This window comes from Eulemur rufifrons, chromosome 14, assembly GCF_041146395.1.
Source record: "Eulemur rufifrons isolate Redbay chromosome 14, OSU_ERuf_1, whole genome shotgun sequence".
Classification (NCBI taxonomy): Eukaryota; Metazoa; Chordata; class Mammalia; order Primates; family Lemuridae; genus Eulemur; species Eulemur rufifrons.
The window spans coordinates 13,107,303-13,125,167 of NC_090996.1; the positions used below are offsets into that span (position 1 = coordinate 13,107,303).

Consider the following 17,865-nt stretch of genomic DNA (forward strand, 5'->3'; position numbering starts at 1 on the left):
TGAAAGGACTGAGCATGTCTTGCTATTTGGGGATTTTTCATTCACTGATACCTCCTAAATGCAGGGCCCGCTGCACCAGACGCTTCCCTACGTCACTTAAAATAATCATGAAAACATTCCTGTGGGACCAAGAATGTCGTTGATGCTTGAAAAGCTTAAAAACTCTGGCTAAGCTCTTGTTTAGGAGAGGTTGCAAGTGAAAGAGCTGAGACTAAAACCCAGACGTGCGTGAGCCCAGAGCTCCTGTGTGTCCCACTGTGCCGTGCTGGCTCCAAGGAAAACAACATGCTCCTGCCCTCAGGAAAGTGGAAAATTATATCTTGGGGCTCTCTTGGGGGCCACAACACTTGAGTCCCTCATCAAGGGGGACCAGTGGGGAGTCTTAAACCCAGAGGAAAAAATGTGACTCAGGCACATCACCTACCATCTGGGAAGCCAGGCAGGATTAGAAGCCAAACCTTCTGACTCCAGCCCCCAAGCTCCCTGTTACCTGAGGCTACCCCAGAGTCAGATGGCGAAGCAGACATCCCAAAACGTGTTGTACACTGGCACACACGTGTGCAAATGGACACTTACACAAACACATTGGTGTAGCTAGAAAGAGCCTTTGTTTTTGAGACAGAGTGTCACTTTGTCACCCAGGCTAGAGTGCAGTGGCCTCATCATAGCTCACTGAAACCTCAAACTCTTGGCCTCAAGCGATCCTCCTGCTTCAGCCTCCCAAGTAGTTGAGACGACAGGAATGCGCCCCCACGCCCAGCTAACTTTTCTATTTTTTGTAGAGATGGGGTCTTGCTATGTTGTATAGGCTGGTCTTGAACTCGTGGCCTCAAGAGATTCTCCTGCCTCAGCCTCCCAAAGTGCTAGGATTACAGGTGTGGGCCACCGTGCCTGGCTAATAGAGCCTTTTAGATAAGTATTAATATATTGGCCTAAGGCCCTTCTGAGATCTGTAGATTGGCATCAATCATGTTTGTGCCTAATTTAACATCTCCCTTACTGACTTACAATTCTAAATTAAACTGATGTCTTCAAATTTCTTTATAGGCTCCTGAAACATCAAAATAACTTTCGCAAAGAGGATGGTTTACTGGGGAATAAAAATATGATCACAAACACAACTTTTGATAGAACCATAAAATATCAGAACTCGAAGAGACTTAAAGATCGTCTGGTCCAACTCTCTCTCATTTTCCAGGTGAGGAAATGGGCTCTGCTACCTTGTGATCAGCTGACCCTCACACAGCAGATGCTCAAGGGCAGATTTCATGGTTCTCCACGCAGTGACTGTTGCTCTAAGCTCTACCCAACTGACCTCAATGCACTACCAGCCTCCTGTTGGGAGAGGAGCCGTTGGCTAAATAACAAGGCTCTGACGCTGATGCGACGTCAACCTCAGCCTGACCTGGCAGCTTGGGGTTGATGGACACCTGCCGTGCAGGTATGTAAGTGCCTAGAAGCAATAATTTGATCTGGCCAGGTGAGGCCTCTTAGGGAATGTGAGCTTGAGTTTGGGTTTCAAAGGAGTAAAGTTTTAAGGCTTGGGATATATGAAGAGAAAGAAGAGGAGAATGTGCCTCTTAGTTGAGGGAGTCAAGGGGAAGGCAGGGTGATTGACCTTTGATTGCGGGGTGGGGAGGTGGCCATGATTCCAGTGGTTTGGGGAGGTATTGATCGTGAAGGTGACAGATTCCGTGTACCTCATCTGAGACTGGTGGCAATGTTGGTAAATGTCAAGGGGCATCTTTAGGGGAGGATCCAACAGAATCCAGAGCAACCGGCGGTGGCACGGGGGTGGGGCCTCTGGCTCTGAGTACAGGGCCAGCAACCCTGCTAGGGACTTAATAGGGACATTGAGAGGAGGCACAAATTTGGGAGAAATGAGGATTGAGTGATTCGGTCAATTACTTAAAATCAGCAAACAGCACAAATCCAACTCCAATCTTTGATTCCAGGAAACTGAGTTTAGTGGAGTTGCCATAACAACCGTGGGACTGGAGGATGACACCTGTCAGCATTCAGGACGTGGCATAGGAGAGCAGCCTCGGGGGATGAATCGAACTTCTCCAGGTGGGTGACGAGGGACTCCAGGGAATACCAGGACGTGAGAACAGCCTGTCCAAAGACAGGTGCACTGGGGAGTCGGAGTGAGGGGTGCTCACAGGGGGGCAGCGTCGTGAAGGCCCAGAGTCTGCGCTAAGGGGCATGGACTCGATGCTGATGGTGAGGACGGGGCAGTGAAGGTCAGGCAAGTTGGTGGTGAGAAAAAGCGAGTATCTGTCAGAGTCACCAGGAAGGAGAAAATGAGCATCACGAAAGGGGAGAAGCTCTGGAGGGTGAGGTGCGCGTGACAGGATGTGGTGCCCAGTCGTACTTGAGGGTGTGGGAAAGAGAATTCATCTAGAATCTTCTCGACTTCTGATTTTGCCACTGGGCCAGCTCCACTCCCAGGCGGAGGGGGAGGTGTGGGTTAGAGATGATTGAGAATCGAGCTGAGGCAGGCGGGGTTGGAAGGGGTGGCAGAAGTGTGCTTAGGGGCGGCACTGGGTTTCGAGATGGATTTGGGAATCGTCACTGCAGCCCGAGCCCTGAGAGCAGGTGCGGTTGCTCACGCAGGATGATACACCTGTACTTCCCCACCACGGCCATTCCCCGTGGAGAAGGTGGACCCTCTTCCTTTATAGTTTTCTGCCCCCATAACTGAGAGAGAAATGACAGACCCAGGATCACCATGGGCTTGTCCTGAACGCAGCTAGGGAGAAGAAACGGAAAACATAAATGAACCGACCCAGGGCAGGTGAGAAGAGAGACACACATGGTCCGTCAGCGTAGAGCTGGGAGGCATGGGAGGGGGTCAGATGGGCCTCTACGAGCAGAAGATTCTAGCATTGCTGCAGCCCCTTAGCCCTCAGGGCTCTGTCTGCAGGACTGGCCATCTGTGTCACTGGCAACCAGCCTGCTCCCTGCAGAGGTCACCGGGAGAAGCTGGAGTCCCTCCAGTAACTTTTCCACCCCAGGTGCTCAGTTTCGCTCACCGTGGCCGGGAGGCAGGATGCCCAGCTCCCTGGGTACAGACGAGGTGGGGCGCAGAGGCTGGGCAGGGCCTGGAGGTGCACAGGGCAGGGGTGGCCAGAGGTTCTGACATCTGAATTCTGGAGGCCGTTAGCCCTTGGGAAGTGCAGGGTGGCCGGCCTGGGTTGGGGCGAGGACATGAGTCCCTGGGGATGTGGCGGCAGGGGGTGGGCCATGGAAGGCTGGGTGTGGGGCTCCTGGGCCCAAGAGAGGCAAAAGGCACACATTTTTCTGGGAGGGAGGTGTCACGGTGACTCCTCCAGCCCGTGTTCCTGTCTGCTCCCCCTCACCCAGGCCCCAACACACGCCACTGGCCTGAGTCCAACTGGACGAGCCCACAGGAGTTTGTGATCCTGGGCTTCTCCGGGTGGCCACAGGGGCTCCGCGTGCTGCTCTTCGCCCTCCTCCTGCCGCTCTACCTGGCCACGCTGGCGGGGAACCTGCTCATCCTGGCTCTGGCCCTGGTGGCCCCGGCCCTGCGCACGCCCATGTACTTCTTCCTGGGGGCGCTATCTGCCGTGGAGGCGGCCTACACGCTGGTGCTGACCCCGCGCATGCTGGCCGGCTTCCTCCTGCCCCCCGGGGGCCAGGCTGTCGCCCCCTCCACCTGCGCCGCCCAAATGGGCCTCTTTGTGGCACTGGGGGGCTTCGAGTGCCTGCTGCTGGCTGCCATGGCCCTGGACCGCTATCTGGCCATCTGCCACCCCCTCTACTACCCTCAGCTCATGACCACTGGCCTCTGCTGGGGCCTTTTGGCCTCCTGCTGTGCGGGCGGCTCCATCCTGGCCTTGGGCCTCACCACTGCCGTATTCCAGCTGCCCTTCTGCCGCGGCGGCCTGGTCAACCACGTCTTCTGCGACCTCCCGGCCGTGCTGCTGCTGGCCTGCGGGAACCGGGACCTGCAGGAGCACGTCCTCCTGGCGGCCTGCCTGCTGCTGCTCGTGCTGCCTCTTGTCCTGATCCTGCTGTCCTACACCCGGGTGCTGGTGGTCATCCTGGGAGTCGGGGGTGCCACCGGCCGCCGCAAGGCCTTCAACACGGTGGCGTCCCATCTCACCGTGGCTGTGCTCCACTACGGCTGTGCCACAGCCATGTATGCCAGGCCCCTGAGCAGCCGCTCCCTGGAGGAGGACAAGCTGGTCTCGCTCATCTACATCAACCTCACACCGCTGCTCTACCCGGCCATCTACACGCTGCGGAACCGGGACATGCAGGGGGCCCTGCAACGAGTGATCAGCCAGAGGACCCCGGGGCTGGCCCACCAAGCAGATCTCACCTGACGCTGAGTCCAGGTGGTGGCGTCTGCCTGAGACTTTCCCCTCTATGGAAATCTTGCCCTTCCAGAGCCATCCGTGGCTCCCCAGTGCCTGCTGGACATAAACCTGAGCACGGCCTACGAGGACCTCTAAAAGCTGACCCCAGCCTGGTCCTTCTGCTTCTGTTCACGGCTTGAGCTGGACAGGCCTTGGTTGTGAGGGTATCTCCTGAGCACTGTAAGAGGTTCAGGCCCCACAAGCGTCTTCTCACTAGATGCCAGTAGCATCCTTCACCCCACCCCCAGATGCAATGATCAGAAATGTCACCGGACATTGCCACAGGTCCCCTGAGGGGCAAAACCACCCCTGGCTGAGAACCACTGCTCTAAACTCTGGCCACACAGTATCTTTTGAAGAGAAATGGGTATTAATGTACAAGAAGTTTACAGCAGCACTATTTATAATAGACAGAAGTTGAAAATGTCCATGAATATACAGCAAACAACTTGTGGCATATTCACTCGATGGAACACTACACAGCAATAAAATAGAATGAACTGCGGCTACCAGCAAAAAAAATAATAATAATAATAATGACAACACAGATGTAATATGGAGTCTAAGAAGCAAGACACAGTGAGTACCTACCCTGTGATTTCATCTAAACAAAGGCCAGTGACAAACTGACGGTGGCCGATGGTTGATGTCATAATGGTGGTTACCTGGGTTAAGGATCTGTGTTGGCGGGGGCCCAGGGGAGATTGCCTGGACGCTTAGAGACGTTCTATATCTTGATTTGGGTGGTAATTACCTGGCTATGTATGTGTGTAAAACTCCATCAAGATGCACACTTAAGATGTGTGCACTTTACTATTCAGTCTTTCCTTGGCATCCACAGGGGACTGGTTCCAGGAAACCCCTAAAACTCACAGATGCTCGAATCCCTGATACAAAAGGGTGTGGTATTTGCATATAACTTATGCACATCCTCCCATATACTTAAGTCACCTCTAGATTGCTTATAATACCTAATACAATGTAAATGCTGTTAGTCATTATGCTGTATTTATTTATATTTTTGATTTTTAAAACATACTTATTTTCTATCTGCGGTAGATTGAGCCTGTAGATGCAGAGGGCCGACTGTATATAAAATAAACTGCAGCTGACTCACGTGAGTCAGGAGCAGAGGCAGGACTTCCAGACTGTCACGCCCTCCTCGGGCTGCTTTAGGCCCCTGTATCCTCTCTCTTCCTATGACAATCCCTACACTACTCGGGGATCAGCCCAGATACCGTTTTCTCTGCAAAGCCCTCCTTGGTACCTTTCCTTCCTCATCTCAGTGACCACTGTTACTCTAAAAAATAATTTTGGTATCTGCCTTAGACTGTGAGCTCATTACAGCCAGATCTCTGATAGACCCTATTATTTCATTTCAAGATCCATGAACTTGGCAGTTCTTAACAAATATTTGACAGAGGAATAAACCATAGAAAAGCCCTGAGTAGTTCTGGGGTCTCGCCTACCAACTATAGGGCCGGCGACATACCTCTTGAAGCCTCCAAGACTGAATCCTCCTCTGAGTATTTTCTCCAAGAGGGTCTGAGCTGGCTATGAGGAAGGACCCCAGGTGGCAACTCTGGGGCCCAACTTACCAATGCCAAGGGGCCTTGCAAGTAACAGGCATGTAAGTTGGTATAAATAACGGCATTCAAAAAACCTGACACACCCTGATTATATCTCTGAGGCCAGTGTCCTAGATTCCACGGGAGGAACTTTTCCCTAAGATATGACTAAGGACCATCCTCAGCCTAAAAACATTTCCTGAAGGGCCCATTCAGGAACCAGGAATCTTAGAGGCAGAATTGGTGCAGGTAAGTTCGGCCTACCTGCCCTCCTGGCTGGAGAAGGTGTATGTCTATCAAGGCTGATCTGGAAGCTGTAAGCAGGCCAGACAGAGCACAAGATAAAACTTTATTTTTTATAGTACTTTCAGGTTCACAGCACGATTCAGAGGACATACAGACATCTCCCGTGTACCCCGCCCCCACACAAGATGAACTCCACTTGAGGTTATATGTCAGAATCCTGAGAAATGTGGGTTGAATGTGTCTTCCTCCCAGAATGTTTGTGTTTGCTTCTGAAAGTTATTTCAAAGACTGCAACAAATGTCTATGTTAATTGTTCAGTTTTTCTACTGGACAGGACTAGAACAAAGTCAAAAGTCTAACTTACACGAGATGCAGGTCAGAGCTTGACTCAACCAGGTAAGCTCCTGCCCTACCAAGAGACAGACAGACAAGCTTTCGTTCTCTCTGGTCTACCTCTCCTCCCTGGATGTACAGCCTTTTGAAAGTTCTGAATTTGTGAGTTATGTCAGGACCAGCTCCCTTCCTGGTGTGGCCCCAAGGCCTGTTGCTTGTCCTCTAGAGTCTGTCACACTTAAACCCACAGTGCAGCTGCAGCATCGACTCACGCGTTTTATTTCTGGTTTTCAGTTCCCTCTGCGTAGCTGGCATCTGGAAACTTCTCTTATTTTCTTACGAGCTGAATTACACATTGAAAAGAACGTTAGCCTTGTGTTACCCATCATTTCTAGCTGCTTATAATGGAAGATTTCCACTTCGTCCACTAGATTGCCCGAAATGGGAGCTCTAACCTTACACGTTTAACATGTAAACAGAACTTATAAACTGGTCGATTGAGAAGTATCAGAAGATGCCACGAGATTGCTAGCTTCCAGACTCGGGGCTCTGGAATACTTGCCAGCAAACAGCAGGACAAATGGCAGGTGGTGCTGCAGATGGACCTCGGGTTTGGTAATGAATTCATCTTGTTCCAGGTATAATATCTAACACAAAGACAAGGGTGTGCTTTAGTATAGTAAGTCTTGATAGATATTATTCTATATAGTATGGTGTGTATCTCTATAAATTCAAAATTACGCTCAGCTCACCAATGCAACTAAAAAATAAATAATGATTATTTTTATGTAGCACGCTCAGGAACATAACCCCTATTACCTCTGGGATTGTTCTGATGCGTAAATCATTAAGACAACAGCTATAATAATCTATTCCCATATTTAAAAGCTTAATATCCACAGTTGACATAGATACCCTTTATAATTAAGCATATCCTATAAAAATATATCACTCTAGCACGCTATTATCCTCCCATCGTTAGTGTTAACAGAACAAGCTTTCCTTAAATCTACCAAATTATCAGAATTTCAAGTTGGTGTGGCACTCTGCAGATGGTGGCCATGACTGCCTGGCTCAGGGCTCTTCCACACCTGGAACATCCACAGGTTTTCATTCCCAGATGTGTTGTGACTTCTTGACGATGACTTTTGCTCGCACTCACCCATACAGTTTCTCCCTGGTGTGAATTCTGTGATGCCGAATGAGGTTGGCCTTCTGGGAGAAGGTCTTCCCGCACTCGGAGCACGCGTAGGGCTTCTTTCCCAGGTGAGTCCTCTTGTGGATGATAAGGCACGAGTTTTGGGAGAAGGCTTTCCCGCACTCAGTGCACCCGTATGGCTTCTCGCCTGTGTGCGTGCGCTGATGCAGAATGAGGTGTGACTTTTGGAAAAAGGCTTTTCCACACTCGCCGCAGCCGTAGGGCTTCTCTCCTGTGTGGATCCTGTAGTGTATGATGAGGCAGGACTTCCGGGAGAAAGACTTCCCACATTCCTGGCAGCCATAGGGCTTCTCCCCGGTGTGAGACCGGTGGTGCTCCACGAGGCGTGACTTGTGGGAGAAGGTTTTCTCACATTCCGAACACTTATAAGGCTTCTCTGCAGCACGAATCGTCCCAGATCCAGAGAGGCCTGGCTTCTGGGAGGTCGTGTTACCAAGACTGCTGCCTCCACTGGGTCCTTCTTTTGTGTGATTTCCCTGATTGCTGAACCCACTCCCCTGCTCGCTGCACCCATAGGCTCTGTCACCCCTGTGGACCCTGTGATGTACGATGAGCTGTGATCTGCGGGGGAAGGTTTTCCCACACTTGGTGCACTTGTGGGGTTTCTCACCGCTGTTGCTTCCCTGACCCACATTAAGGGCTTTGTCGTGGCTTAAAGCTTTTCTACACTGGTTACATTCACGTGGATTCTCTCCAGGAGGAGGAGTTTCAAGCTTAGAATAGAGAAATAAGTTCCCATGTCTGTCACACTCAAATCTCCTTCTTGCAAGGTAGGCAGTAGGACTGAAGTCCACATTACATTTCAAACTTTTTCCACACGACTTACATGTGTGGGCTGGTTGTCCTGAAGAGACAATGTTTGTGTTCTGATGGGAATTTTTTCCAAGTTCATTGCATCCTTGGAGATCTTTTTTGTTCACGTTTTTCTGGTCTAGGTCTGCATCACCTGAACGTTTGTCTTGGTGTTGCTGTTGTCTACCTACTTGCCAAACTTCTAGAAAAAAATAAATGACAAACTTGTTAATCGTGCTAGTATCATATCACAAAATTAAATTATTTCAGAAATGTTTGGGAGGTGGATTAATTTTGTGCTTTTGAGCCTAACTTCCCAGGCTAAAATAATAACTCTTTCATGACAACAACTTTGTAGTCACTTGGATTTTGAAAAAAAAAAAAAAAAAAAAAAGACATCAGAAAGGGATAAAACATCGATGAATGTAAGTAGCTTTGCTGTTACTGAGTTTCACACAGGAGACTATATGGCAGAAGAAACAGACAAGTCGAAGTGAGCCAGCACGAGACACTGCAAGGGAAGTGGCTTTGAGGCAGGGACATGTTGATATGAGCCAGCTCACTGAACGGCTTGCAAGGGGGAGCCCCTGATCTGCAGTGGCTCCCCACTTCCCTGGTGGAAACACCGTGGCTGGCTTCAAGTTGCCACAGTGATATCACTGAGTGCACAGCTGGGAAGGTTCCGACATAATTGGCTATGACAGGCCAGTCCCAGACAGCTCTGGCATATCCCTCTGTGAGGAGGGAGACATGACAAAGACAGCCCGTCAGGAGATGCGGGTATGCATTTAGGAAATTTGAGCAAAGATTAAAGACAGACTAGGGTTTCCAGGGGAAGGGAGAGAGAAGAGTGTATAAGAAATCTGAGCAAGGGACTCAGGCTGAAAGAGGTAAAAGCGACGCCAGTCCCTTGCTGTATTCCTGGGGTACAGGAAGGCTCCTCACTGTCTGCACTTCCTGTGTCCTTTCCCCTTTAAGCTCCCTTTCATTCTGCATACCAAGTTAATTTTCTGAAAGCATTACATCCTTCATTGTCCACTCTGCAGTGATTTACCCTGCCATGGACCTACACATCTTTATTATGTCCAATATAAGGACACGAGAGTAAGTACAAGCCATCCTGGCCCCAGAATCAGGTTCCCTGCTGCTCTGACGCCTGTACTGCCACTTCCTCCAAGGACACCACACCTGGCTGACAGCCAGACCCTCACTGGGCCTGTTTCCGTATGCCTGATGGACTCGACTTCAGACCAGCCTCCCACTAAACCCACACATGTTGTATGTCCTTGGACATATTGGTTTTGACACCACTGTGGAATCCACTTTGAGAATCTTAAATGGCAGCGTCTTCACTCTGTACTTAGATCCTTACATGCTTGTATCTTTACTTACATTTTAAACCAAAAACTCTACCTGCTGTTTCACCTATGGCACCCCTGCCACCCTTCTGTTTAGAAGCTCAGTTCCTGAGCCCAACTGCTGAATTCCCGAGAGGTAAAGACCATCACCTACTGCCCTCCCCCCATCAAACTGTCTGGGGTGGGGCCCAGCCAGGGGTATTTTTAAAGCTTCCTACGTGACTCTGGTGTGGAGCCCTAGTTAATAACAATTGCCCTGAACAAATGCCTGGCAAAGAATCTCTGTCCTGGAAGGAAAGGAAAATCCTTCCCTTGAGGAGGGATTTAGTGAGTGCGCACCGCAAGCTTCCCGTGGCAATGAGAACAAATGAAAGAAAGGCTCTGCTCCCCGGGGGCTATACCGAGATGGGGAAAGCTGCACTTATAACTATGAGACAGAATAGGACCGTATTACATGGTTTTGAAAGCGAAGTTTAAAAGTCATATAAAAAGTAAGCTAAGGCTGGGTAGCAGAGTAACCAGATGCATTAAGTAAATTAAGTTGGCATTAACAGCCAAGATCAACTAGAACCAGTAATAGAATCGGGACAGCCAACTAGTAATTAAACCCTCCAAGCATATGATATGTGAGAAGAAACAGAAAATATGGAAGGAAATTAAAGGAATGTCTTTTAAGAAGGACCTACGGGACCGGGCGCAGTGGCTCACGCCTGTAATTCTAGCACTCTGGGAGGCCGAGGTGGGAAGATCGTTTGAGCTCAGGAGTTCAAAACCAGCCTGAGCAAGAGAGAGACCCCGTCTCTACTAAAAAATAGAAAGAAATTAGCTGGACAACTAAAAATATACAGCAAAAAAAATTAGCTGGGCATGGTGGCACATGCCTGTAGTGCCAGCTACTCGGGAGGCTGAGGCAGAAGGATCCCTCAAGCCCAGGAGTTTGAGGTTGCTGTGAGCTAGGCTGATGCCACAGCACTCTAGCCAGGGTGACACAGCAGGACTCTGCCTCAAAAAATAAAAAAATAAAAAGGACCTATGGGATTAGAAAGAAAAGACAGCACAATGAGAAGATTATGTGGCCCTGTGGTGACTAAGCCAGAGCATGCAAGAAAGAAATAGCATTTAACAGAAAAGACGTCCAGCTCTCAATAACCCAGCCCTTTCATTTTTCTATGGCAGAAACTCAGCAATCAATATGAGTAAATGCAACACAAAGGCAAACTCTAAGGGACACAATGGTGATTGAAAGCCATCAATTTGCACTGAAGGACAGGAATGGCTGTCACCTGCTTGCAGGTGTGAAGAAAATGGGAACTGAAATATAGGTGTAGCAAGTAAGTTCCCAAGGCATTTCACAGTGAAAGAAAGGAGGAGAAAAGATTAAAAGAAAAATAAATGGCACAAAATAACAGCTATTTTAAAACAGGGCAAACCTATGACTCCCTGAACACAAGGGAAAGCCTATTCTTTAACCAGGGGAAAAGCATGAGACAGATTCTAGAGAAAGACTGAACAATCAAAGTCTTGGTAGACACAGCAGGGCAGAATAAAAGGATAAATGAAGACAGACTACATCTTTCTCCACACTCCAGGGACAGGAAAGTAACTGTGTAGTGAATGGTGTGTGCAGGTGGCAGGATCATTTACGCATCTCGAGGTCTGGGGCCACATGTCCACAGCTGCTTGCAAAGGCCCAAGGCCATGAAGAATGGCTGCCTGGAGTACAGAAATCCCCCGAGGTCCTGCTCTGTGGCGCCTGCAGGCTGTTCACTCACCTGGGAAGCTCCACCTGCGCATCTCCTCCTTCTCCACCCATGGCTCTTTCCCCTGCTCCAACCTGGAGATCACAGCTGGTTTGCTGACTTGACACCCTGTTCGTGAAAAATAGGTACAGGATTTGTGCCGAGCCAGGTCCTCTAAGCAAACAGACGGGACGTCTCGGCCAAAGAACAGATGTCTCACTTGGGAGGTAACTTCACAAATATAATCCAAGTGAGATGGGGGCTCTGAGCGCTGAAACCCAAGGCCAAGCACTTTTAGAATCTCAGAGGTTTCCCGGTTTTACAGAACTGAGCGAGGAAAGGAGCTCAGACAGGCCTGCGGACCACCGGGAAGCCGTCCTCACCTACGGAGACCAGGTGGCTGTAGTTCTCCAGCATCACATCCCGGTACAGGCTCCTCTGCGCAGAGTCCAGCTGCTGCCACTCCTTCCGAGTGAAGCCCACAGCCACATCCCCGAATGACAGTGACCCCTGGAAAAGCACGTTCCTGATTAACCTGGCGTGGCCGGCACTGAGCACCACGGCACAGGCGTGGAGATGATCTTACCGCCTTCGGAGTCAGGCTGCCCGTGTTAAGTTATATAGAAAGCTTGGCACACCCCTAACTTTGGGCTATACTTTGTGGGAGAGTTTAAAAAAAAAAATGATCCTTAGAAAAGAATCTCACTACTGGGTCTCCATTCGTTCCTTCAGTGAGCGAGCACCTACTGAAGACCTGTGTGCTGCTGGCGTCCTACTAAGTGCTTCGGGGCAAGAATTGAACACAACATCACTCCTGTTCTAAGGTGCTTAGAGTCCGGTGGGACAAGAAGAACGTGAAAGCTGTACGGTAAGATCACACCGACGGCCGAGACACAGTGTAGTTACGTACAGCATGAGCACAGTGCTTCAAAGGCGATCACGTTTGAGCAGAGTCATGAAAGATAAACAAACAGTGATCTGATGTCTGGAGGATATTCCTGTCAACAGTCCTGGCACGAGCAAAGGAGTCACTTCGCTGCAAAGTAGGGTAGGAACTGCAAAGAGGTGAGAGTGACAATGTAAGGAGTAAGGCGTGTGTGACAGAGATCACGCAAGCAGATCACAGGAGAAATTAAGGTTTTTTTGTTTTTTTTCCTGTGGGCCATACGGACTGCCACATCACAGTATTTACAGAGAAAAAGTACAAGAGATGATCTGATGGTGGGGGGGGAGTTACTGGGAGGGAGACGTCGCAGGAGATAAATTAGGGCACAATCCTAATCCTCAACGTGAGACGGTCACAATTAAGGCGGCAGCAAGAGGAAAGCAGAGAAAGGATTCCATAGACAGAGCGGGGCTTGGCTCGCCCGCCCCTTCTCTCCATGAATTAAAGGCCCAAATTTTACATTTTTAAACTTATATCTATTAGAAAAAAAGAGAATATACTTGTGGACCAGAAATGAGGATTTTAGTCACAAAAGACAAAGATCATAAAGGAAAAGGTGGGCAGTTTTGCCTACATCTTAATTTATACAGAGGCCACTTTAATAAAAGTTAAAAGCAAAAAAAAAAAAAAAAAAACCAAACAAACAAATTTTTAAGAATGTAAGTGACAAAGGATTAGAATTGGAAACAGGAACTCCAACATACCAATAAGAAAAGGACAAGCAACTCTACAGAAAAATGCATAAAGGATGGAACAGTCAATTCATAGAAAAAAGAAAAATAAATGAAATGGTGCTCAATGTAACTATTAATAGTAATAGGAAAAATGCAAATTTTCAAAATTAAAAAAAAAAACCATTTGCATCTATCCAATCAGCAAACACATTTTCAAGATATTTCACAGTGAAGAAACAAAAGTTCCCAAGAATGTGGGGAAAAGGGAAGCTTGAACCCTACGTGGGAGCGTACACGGATGCACGTACCACAGAGAGCAACTTAGCAACAGCAAGTATGAGCGAAACACCAAGGTTTCTGATTTTAGGTGTATTCTCCCTAAACCCTCACAATGCTAGCTGCCCAAAGAGGGAGCTGAACAAAGATGACAATGACAGTGTTTGCAATAACAAAAGATGAAAAGACAGCTACCATCTCAATCTACAGGGGCTAGAATGAAAGAACCTGACCTTGACCACTCTTGGAAACACAATGGTGGGAAAAAATAGTCCACTGCCGGATATTACAATGATACCATTTATGAAACTTTAAAACCACCGCAAACTCCATAGATTGTTCATAGATACCTATCTATGCAATAAACATATTAAAAATATGGACAGAGGCTGGGCACGGTGGCTCATGCCTGTAATCCTAGCACTCTGGGAGGCCGAGGCGGGTGGATCACTCGAAGTCAGAAGTTCGAGACCAGCCTGAGCAAGAGCGAGACCCCATCTCTACTGAAAAAAAAAATAGAAAGAAATTAGCAGGCCAACTAAAAAAAAAATATATAGAAAATATTAGCTGGGTATGTTGGCGCATACTTGTAGTCCCAGCTACACAGGAGGCTGAGGTAAGAGGATCACCTGAGCCCAGGAGATTGAGGTTACTGTGAGCTAGGCTGACGCCACGGCACTCTAGCCTGGGCAACAGAGTGAGACTCTGTCTCAAAACAAAAACAAAACATATGGACAGAAAAATATAAAATCACAGAAGCATTTGCCTCAGTGAAAAGAGGAACATATGGAATGGGAAAAAAAGACAGAGCATGTCAGCTGAGAAACAGACTAGCACAGGCTAAGTGCACAGTCTCCGGAGACAGACTGAGTTCAAATCCTAGCCCTGACACTTGTTAGCTGCGTAGCCTTTCACAAGTTACTTACCCTCTCTGGGCCTTAATTGCTTCCTTTGCTAAATGGGAATAATGTATTCATAACTACTCTATCTCCTAGAAGATTGCCTACTAAAGGAGTCAACACGCATAGAATATTTGTTACTGTGGTCTTCAGTGTCAGCTGCAGTTATTATTGCCTAAAATGGTTTCTTTTAAAATGAAAGATCTGAAAGCAACGTGACAAAATGTTAACATTTAGTCATTTTGAGTGACAGGTATAAGGTCTCTTGATATATTATTCTTTGTACTTATGCATTTTTTCTTAATTTTTCAAGATTAAAAAAAAGATCCCTAGGCCGGGCGCAGTGGCTCACGCCTGTAATCCTAGCACTCTGGGAGGCCGAGGCGGGTGGATCGCTTGAGGTCAGGAGTTCGAGACCAGCCTGAGCGAGAGTGAGACCCTGTCTCTACTAAAAAAAATAGAAAGAAATTATCTGGCCAACTAAAAATATATATATAGAAAAAATTAGCCGGGCATGGTGGCGCATGGCTATAGTCCCAGCTACTTGGGAGGCTGAGGCAGGAGGATCGCTTAAGCCCAGGAGTTTGAGGTTGCTGTGACCTAGGCTGACGCCACGGCACTCACTCTAGCCCGGGCAACAAAGCGAGACTGTCTCAAAAAAAAAAAAAAAAGAAAGAAAGAAAGAAATCTAAATCCAATTAAGATTGAAGTGTTAAAAAGATGAAACAGCAAAATTATATTGTTTGGGGGATTCCGACATTATCACATGATAAATAAGTGTGAGTGCAAACTGCATTAAGTATGCAGATAAGTATTGGGGGGGGGCCTTCCTCACCGTGACAGAGGTCAGGGGAAGGCACCCCGGAAACCTGGCGTCAGCAGGGAGAGGAAGGATGGGCAGGACATGCATAGGCAACTGGGTGGCCCAAAGTGTCCCTGACAGTAGGACAAGAAAAGAATATGCAGCAGAGGGACAGGAAGCAGCACAAGGCCTTGGAGCAGCAGCTGTTGGGGGAGGGGGCCAGAAAGAACAGCACAGCCCAGGCCGTGCTAAGGAGCCTGGCTCCCTTCCAAGATGATGCCCTGATCTCTAGCACACATGCGACCAAGGGCTGAAGTCTGCTTAAGGCAGTGGCTTCTTAAATCAATATTGACCTATCACACACTAAACCTCTACTGTCCCACAGATATACAGAACTATAGAATGTGAGCCAGAACTTAACACATTAACTGTGGTGAGTTGTATTTAACTCGCAATAGTTTTGAACCTGGGGCCTCCTGCATGGAGCAAGTGTAACTCACACGTCTCTCTACCTTGGGAGCCGTGGGAACTATTTTTCAAGTTGCATATAACTCACACACAGAAAACAATTAAAAATAAATTTGTCCTTAAATTAGAAAGGATTTTGTTTTCAAAGTTTTTATTCCATTTTCGTAACAAAACATTGTGGCCCCAAGGAATTTTTTTTTTTTTGTCTAGTGTGGCAGTTAATGTGTTAAAATTTTCTATTTAGTCACATTTTCCTAAAAAGTAAAAAAGAGAAACAGGTAAAATTGTCCTTAATATCTTTCATGTAACCTGATATATCCAAAATATCATTTTGACATATATGCATTATTTCAAAAATCACTGTTTTCCATTTTTTCATACCACATCTTCAAAACTGGTGTGTATTTTATACTTATAGCACATCCCAATTAAGACATCATATTTTAAATGTTTATATTAAAATGCAGTCCCATTAAAATGATAAATTGGTGTTTAACAGAAAAATATTTTCCTGTGGTTCAGTTTTAAAACTTTTTTTTTTTTTTTGAGATGGTATCTTGCTCTGTTGCCCAGCCTGGAGAGTATAGTGCCACAATCATAGTTCACTGCAGCCTCGAACTCTGAGGCTCAAGCTATCCTCCTACCTCAGCCTCCCCTGTAGTTGGGACTATAGGCACGTACCACCATGACTGGATAATTTTTCTATTTTTTATAGAGACGAGGTCTTGTTATGTTGCCTGGGCTGGTCTTGAACTCCTGGGCTCAAGTGATCCTCCCGCCTTGGCCTCCCAACATGCTGGGATTACAGGTGTGAGCCACTGTGCCTGGCCCAGTTTTAAAACTTAAATGTCAATTAAAAATTCAGGTCCTCCCAGCCTGAACAAGAGCGAGACCCTGTCTCTACTAAAAATAGAAATAAATTATCTGGCCAACTAAAAATATATATAGAAAAAATTAGCCGGGCATGGTGGCACATTCCTGTAGTTCCAGCTACTCAGGAGGCTGAGGCAGGAGGATCGCTTAAGCCCAGGAGTTTGAGGTTGCTGCGAGCTAGGCTGATGCCACGGTGCTAAATCTAGCCCAGGCAATAGAGTGAGACTCTGTCTCAAAAAAAAAAAAAAAGATTCAGGTCCTCAGTCACACTAACCATACTTCAGGTGCTTGGTAGCCACATGTGGCTAATGGCTACCTTAATGGACAGTGTGGTCTAGACTGCACAAATACTAGGGTATTCCTTTGCTGGGCACAAGGTATTGGTAGATAAAACCACAGTTCAGGTCAGTCATTACGGGCCCAGTTCTGTAGTCTGTCTGCATTCAGCCTAATAGATGTGAGACCTCAGGCAATTTGTTTAACATCTCTAGACTCAGTTTGATCCATCTGTAAAATAGGGAGAGGTGGGTTACACATAATACCCTCTCCCCTCTCTCAAAGGTTTATTTGTGAAATAATATATGAAAAAGCACAGAAACCAGCATGTAAGTGCTCAACAGATAGAGTTTTATAACTTTTGTTATTACCTTTATTACAGACTGCCCTACCAGGGAGAAGTTCCCAGTGAGACTTCGTTTCCTAAAGAATAATAGCTTCCAAGAAAGACACCAAATGAAACCTCCAGCTTCCAGGTTCGCAGACAGGTGGAATCGGCTCTCTCCTCTGGGAAGGCTGCGTGTGGAGCCACCACCTTGTTTTCAATCTGTCATACTGGCCTGAGAGGTTTCTGATGTCACACACCCAGCTAGCCCTGGCTTTAGTAAGCACAGACATAGAAACCAAGGCTCTGGGAATGCTCTCCTGCCTGGAGTGGACGGTTGTGGTGTTTGTCCACGAGGCCTCATTTTCCTCTAGGACTGACCCCGTCCTGCCCCCACCTAGCACGGGGTGCTCCTGGGAGCTCCCCATAGTGGTCCCAGCCCCTGAGCACAGCTGACTGGACGGAGAGGGCCTAAACCTGAACTGAGCTGGACCAAACATATCTTTCCCCAAGACCTTTCAAACTGGATCTGCGAAAGGAGACTTGGTCCCTTTCCAAGGCAGAACGAGTAAACGTGAGCGGGGAGGCTGCAGCTGTGCTTTTTCTGGCCACACAGATAAAGTCGGTTTAAGAAGGAAGTCACAAAGAGACAAAGGAACAAGAAAGGCTTCCGAGAATAGCTGGGT

General features: G+C 47.7%; 1 pseudogene; it reads right to left on the reverse strand.

The window, feature by feature from the left end:
• Positions 1–8,403: 8,403 nt before the first annotated feature.
• Positions 8,404–17,607, reverse strand: LOC138394056 (zinc finger protein 568-like; annotated as a pseudogene).
• Positions 17,608–17,865: the final 258 nt, after the last annotated feature.